At 41.4% G+C, this 5,891-nt stretch overlaps 1 long non-coding RNA gene across 1 annotated transcript; it reads right to left on the bottom strand.

Annotated features, from left to right (window-relative positions):
- Nucleotides 1–3,052: 3,052 nt before the first annotated feature.
- Nucleotides 3,053–5,675, bottom strand: LOC142219376 (uncharacterized). Its single transcript, XR_012717552.1, has 4 exons — nucleotides 5,578–5,675; nucleotides 5,151–5,207; nucleotides 3,275–3,475; nucleotides 3,053–3,241 (listed from the first exon to the last, which is right to left on the bottom strand). It is a non-coding gene; the product is annotated as an uncharacterized LOC142219376 (long non-coding RNA).
- Between the last annotated feature and the right edge of the window lie 216 nt (nucleotides 5,676–5,891).

The following is a 5,891-nucleotide window of genomic DNA, read 5'->3' as shown; positions in this document are numbered from 1 at the left end:
GACTCCGTGAAATTTGATAAGAGGCCTGAAGACCCTGATAGGAGAACTCTGTCCCCATTGCCATTGGATCCTGGTCATATTGCACCAACTGTAGCAGTGACCCCGGATGAGGAAAGTTTTCCCCTGTTAGCGATGGCTGGGGATGCAGAGGAGGATGTCATAGACTTCACTCGGGGCGATTTTGAGTCTGCTCAACTGCAGGATCCCACCTTGACTAGGGTGTGGGAGAATGTTTAGGTGCTTGATGGGGAGCCCAAATATGCGGGAGCTGAGAATGAATAGCCTCACATGACTGTTAGAAATAAGTTGTACCGAGTAGACAGAATAAGAGGTGAAGTAGTAGAGCGAGTTTTACAACATTTTTTTGGCCTGGAGTAGTGAAGGCCGGATTTTTTTGGCCTGGTGGAGGCAATCCGGTAGTGGCCCCAGCCTGCACCAAGAAACAGGTGAGAACCTTTCTCGTACTCGACAGGTACTACTGACGGTTTATCCCGAGTTTTGCCAGCATTGCTACCCCACTAGTAAAGGGAAGAAAATCTATTTCCATCGTCTAGACCGCTGAAGCTGAAAAGGCCTTCCAGGAACTAAAGGTTGCCCTAAGTTGCCAGCCAGTACTGATCACTCCGGACTTCAAAATGGAGTAAATAATACAAACCTCGGAGCCTCGGAGGTAGGACTGGGGGCAGTACTGTCACAAGAGGTCCGTGGAGAAGAACATCCGGTGATCTATTTAAGTTGAAAACTTACTCCCACTGAGAAGAACTATAGTACAGTTGAACGAGAGTGCCTGGCAATCAAGTGGGCTCTTGATGCTTTAAGGGACGACACTTCACTTTGGTTACAGACCATTCCCCTCTAACTTGGATGGCTCACAATAACGAAAGAAATGCCAGAGTCACCCATTGGTTCCTGACTGTACAAGAGTACAAGTTCACGTTTGAGCACAGAGCCGGACGACTCCAGGAAAATGCGGATGCATTGTCCCAAACATACTGTGGCAGTGCAGAGGTAGCCACTGTTGTCCGACCCAAAAGGCTTGAACAAAGGGGGGGTGGGTGGTTGGGTATGTGAAGTGGAGAAAGGAATAGTCTGGGAGAGTCGCTATTTTTCCCCAAGACTGTTGCAGTATGCACAGGCATTTAGCTTTTAGATCCCGAACTGGAGTAGGAGTTCCGGCCAGTCCTGCAGGGCAGACAACTCCAGGCTTGGAAACGGACCAGCAGGGCTTTCTAACTAGAGGAGAGAGACTGAAACACTGGAGCAGTCAACCAGTGTAGGAGAAAGCTCTGCCAAAGAAGATGCTGCTAAAGTGCCGGGTATGTGCATCACTTGTTTATTTGGACTGAATATTAAAGGACCCGGGAACTGCTATTAACAAATGCAGGTCCTAAATGGCTTTCTTGCTATGGAAACCTGGAGTAAAACTGTCTGTATGTGACCTTGTGTAACGGTGTCATCCACAGTGACCTGCACCTTTTAAAGCTGACCTACAGCAGTGACAAACAGGAAAGGATAGATAACCAGGTAGGTGTATCTTAATAGTAGGGATTGTAGAGAAACAAAAAAAGGATACACTAAAAAGTAACTTTTATTAGTCTATTAAAAGTATGAAGTGAAAAAAGCTAAAATTGCTCTCTCTATTGATTCAACAATTAACCTTTGTAGTCGGTGTGAATTACTCAAGGCTAGATAAAAGGCATATCCTACATAAATAAAGGCACTAAATCATCTAAGGCTATTACCCTAGGAAATATTTTGACTAGCTGTATAGTAATAACACCGCTTCTTTTGTCAGGTGCCTAAACTTCATGTAGTGGACACTGCACTATTGCCAAAACACGTGCTAAGGCTCAATATATATGAAGGGGAAGGGAAGGGGGTATTCTAACCCAAAGGGCCCTAATTCAATAAGGCCTGACCTCCAGAGGTTTTAGGAATTGCCAGACCCACTAAAACCCTCCCCCCCATTAGTGAGCATATTCATACAGCTCACGGCCCGCACTGTTTCCCCAGTTTGCAGTTACACATCACACATACAATCTTCTTTAATCGGGTAGCCTATTGGGCCATTATTTTCATTCACTCCGTACTAAAGCCACACAACTGCCTGATGCAGCTCATCAGAGGCAGCCCTGAAGACAAATGGCTGGGTTGTTATGGAAACCTGGAGTAAAGCTGTGTGCATGTGGGAGACCAAGCGCCTGCAACCTTCTATTGACTGATAAGGGACATGTGACCATGTATATAGCAGTTGGAATATGAGTGAAACAATTGCAGGCTTCTATTGGCTAACACAGGGCATTTTTTTAGAATACTGTATCTCAGAAATGGTACATCCTAGAGAGCGGAGACCCGGTCTAAAACCTTCCCGCACACCTGATGTACCTGTATGCCAAATTTGGTGAAGATTCGTCCAAGTCGCTTGGTCACACATAAAGAACACAGACAGAAACTCATATATATATATATATATATATATATATATATATATATATATTACACACACATACATACATACATATATGATGTCACAGAAGAGCGCCATACATCACCACAGAATACGAATGCTGCATGAGGGCCTAATAAAGTTAAGGCAAGGTAAGCATAAATGTTTATGGGCCTGGGCCTCCACCTAGTATACTCCGGGGTCTGAAGAGTATTGTAATGTTTTCACCCATACTCAGAAATTGACAGATCTCAGTTTTGGCTTCCAGTATTGACCCCATTATCTCTCCTACCTAGGTGTAACCAAGACTTCATCCCTTCAATGACTGGTCAGATATCGTAGACCTATTTGATAAGATCTGGTATGCATTTATTTGTCTGGGAACAAGTGCTGTTTTCTGTCCCTATATTATACTCTGTTGTGGTTGTCATCAATGATACCATATTTACAGAAAAATCTGTACACTCAATATTTTAGAATCCTAATTTATTGCTGTTCTATTAACTTCTAATAAAGTTCCCCCTTAAAAACGAGTAGTGTAGCGTGTAGTGCAACTACTAAAATTGTGGTCAGACTCAGCAACTGTTCAAATCAAACACAGCAATGTTATATCATATATGCTTTATTCAGATCACAAGCCGTACAGATAATGCAATACTTTCCATTGTAAATACACATCTTCCACAAACTTAATTTACAATCATTTTTTAGCATATTTCAAGCTCACATATGGGCACAGGTTTGAGCTTTAAAGAGGTGTTCATTTCTTAGCATTGCCAACTTGACTGGTTTGACCTCCCTGACCACCACCTTGACCTCCATGACCACCACCTTGACCTCCATGACCACCATGATGATGATGATGATGATGACCACCACCACCACTGACTTGACCAATGCCTCCTCCAAGGCCTCCTCCAATGCCTCCACCACTGACTTGACCAATGCCTCCTCCAATGCCTCCTCCAAAGCCTCCTCCAACGCCTACTCCAATTCCTGACTGGTTGTCTTGACAGGGATCAACAATTTCTATAAAACACAGAAGAAAAATACTTTCTCTCAATCATGGCACAGCAATATGCAAAGTTGCAATATTTAAAATCAAAACATAACGTATCTTAATGTGTATTTTAAATATTTTAAGATAAGATAACCCTTTAATAGTCCCACCATGGGGTCTATTGTACTTATTTTTATGAACGTTAACCTATATAAATAATTTTAATAGCTTAAACTTTAGCAGCTTTAGGTTACATAGGTTTTCCGGAATTTTAATATTGATGATTTATGCTTAGGATGGGTCATCGTTAATCGATTGATGGGGGACATACACATGCAGCTCTATTCACAGGACCATGTACTTTGTCAGTGTGCTAGCTGTGTTTTTTATGGCTACCACATTTAACCATTCATCTTTATGCCCCATACACATCGCTGTGTATTATTATGGTCCTATGTATGCAGCAGTGAGCCCTGAGCAAAATTCAGGACAAGTCCCATTCCTGTCCATTTGGCAGCCTGGGCTTGACTGAGTGAAATGAATGGGGATGTGGGGGTATGGGTAAACCATGTGCCATCCATGCTTTTTAACCATAAACTGGTTACTGTACATGCACACTGTTATGTCATGTGCATTTAGCCTTATAATAAGTTGATTTGATTGAGATGGAGTTGCAAGAAGTTGCAATACCTTGCATAGTCACTACATGGCCACTGTATCTGGTAGATGATAAAGAGGTCACAGCACCGGTCTGGGCACTGCCGCTTCTTCAAACATCTGATTGGTGGAGGTGCCAAATTGGTTCAGAATCCATATGATATTGATGTGCTATGCTAAGGGTAGGTCTTAAATATTAAAATATTGGGAAACCCCTTTAATGGTTAACTATTTCCACTGTTATCATTAGTACAGGTTCTATACAGGGCATGCATTAATAATCTCTGTGTTCTTTGAGACCTTGTATCAGGCACTTCACTCAAGACTCTGCACTAGGCTTAAAGGGGTTTTCCAGTACCAAATTTATTTTTCATACACAATATTTTATTAGCATTACCAATACCTGGGCCCTACATAGAGAAACTGTTCCAGCAGGATCCAGACATTGGAAGCTGCTGTAGTTGGGAAGCATATGCAGCTCTAATACCACAGAACCACCACTATGTATGGAATGAAGCTGCAAACTGCTCTAATTCAAGTAAAGGAGAATTCTATACATATTCCCTTTCCACAGCAGCAACCTCTAGTGTCCAAAGGCTTCTGCAAGAGCTACCATGAGTGGAGTCCAGATGTTTGACCCTTCAGATCATATATTGGTGACCTATCATGTAGATAGGTCACCAGTTTAAAAAATCTACTGCGGTACGAAAACCCCTGTAATAGTTACCATTGAATGCCTTATAGACCTACAGCTATTACTTTTGACTCAGTATGCATTTCTCATTAGCATATTTTCTGAATGGGCCTACAGACATCATTTACATATATACAGTATACAGATGAAGCAGAGTTGTGCAGGATTAGAAAACATGGCTGGCCATGTGACCAATGGACAATGTCACTTTCTAAGAAGAATAAATCAGACATGTTTTCTAATCCTTCACGAACCTCTACAACTAGTTAAACTGTAGCAGCATTATATTTTATCACAAAGACAACAAAAATCCCAATGGGTCTAAGTCTGTATGTAGCCTGCAGGCTTCTTACCTTTGCATTGCACAGGTGCAGGGGTCACATTTTGGCAAGGATCAACTGTTACACAAGCTGGAATTTGAGAGATGAGAATTTCTTATTTTATAGATGTACCACATGTCTTAAGGATATGTTTATCAGAATGAATGGCTTCGTAGTTACTATCACTATAGTCTCTACAAATATTACATTTGTTACATTACACATATGGTGAATGGGTTATTTTGGAAATTAGAACATTCTACATTTCAATTACACATTAGTGAATCAAGGCAAAAAATCGTCCAGAATTCCTGAGTTTATATTTTGGCAAGGTTAATCTCTTTAAATGATGATTTTTAGAATATCTGAATTTTCATTGATCATCCAATAAAACAAAACCCAAAACATAAATGTGTACTATTCAAAATAACCTGACAACAATGTTTTCTGCTATACTTACGATCTTGGCAGCTGTCAACAACCTTGCCTCCAGCACCTCCGCCTCCACCACCTTGTTTACTAGCTCCTCCACCAGCTCCTCCGCCAGCTCCTCCACCATGACCTCCTTTAACACCATACATGATTGTACTGCTTCAGCTGAAGTCAATATACTTGGTGTTCTCAATGGTTCTCCTTTTATATTCCCTGAATTCTGGGATGTATTATTGATGATATCATTTTTTTTCAATTTTTGATAGTCACACCAATAAGATCTTCCCTTGTTAATTTGATGGGTGAATGATAAATATCTTTCTCGATTCTCATTTGCCTGCT

This window comes from Leptodactylus fuscus, chromosome 10, assembly GCF_031893055.1.
Source record: "Leptodactylus fuscus isolate aLepFus1 chromosome 10, aLepFus1.hap2, whole genome shotgun sequence".
Taxonomy (NCBI): Eukaryota; Metazoa; Chordata; class Amphibia; order Anura; family Leptodactylidae; genus Leptodactylus; species Leptodactylus fuscus.
This window is presented reverse-complemented; position numbering and strand designations above follow the sequence as displayed.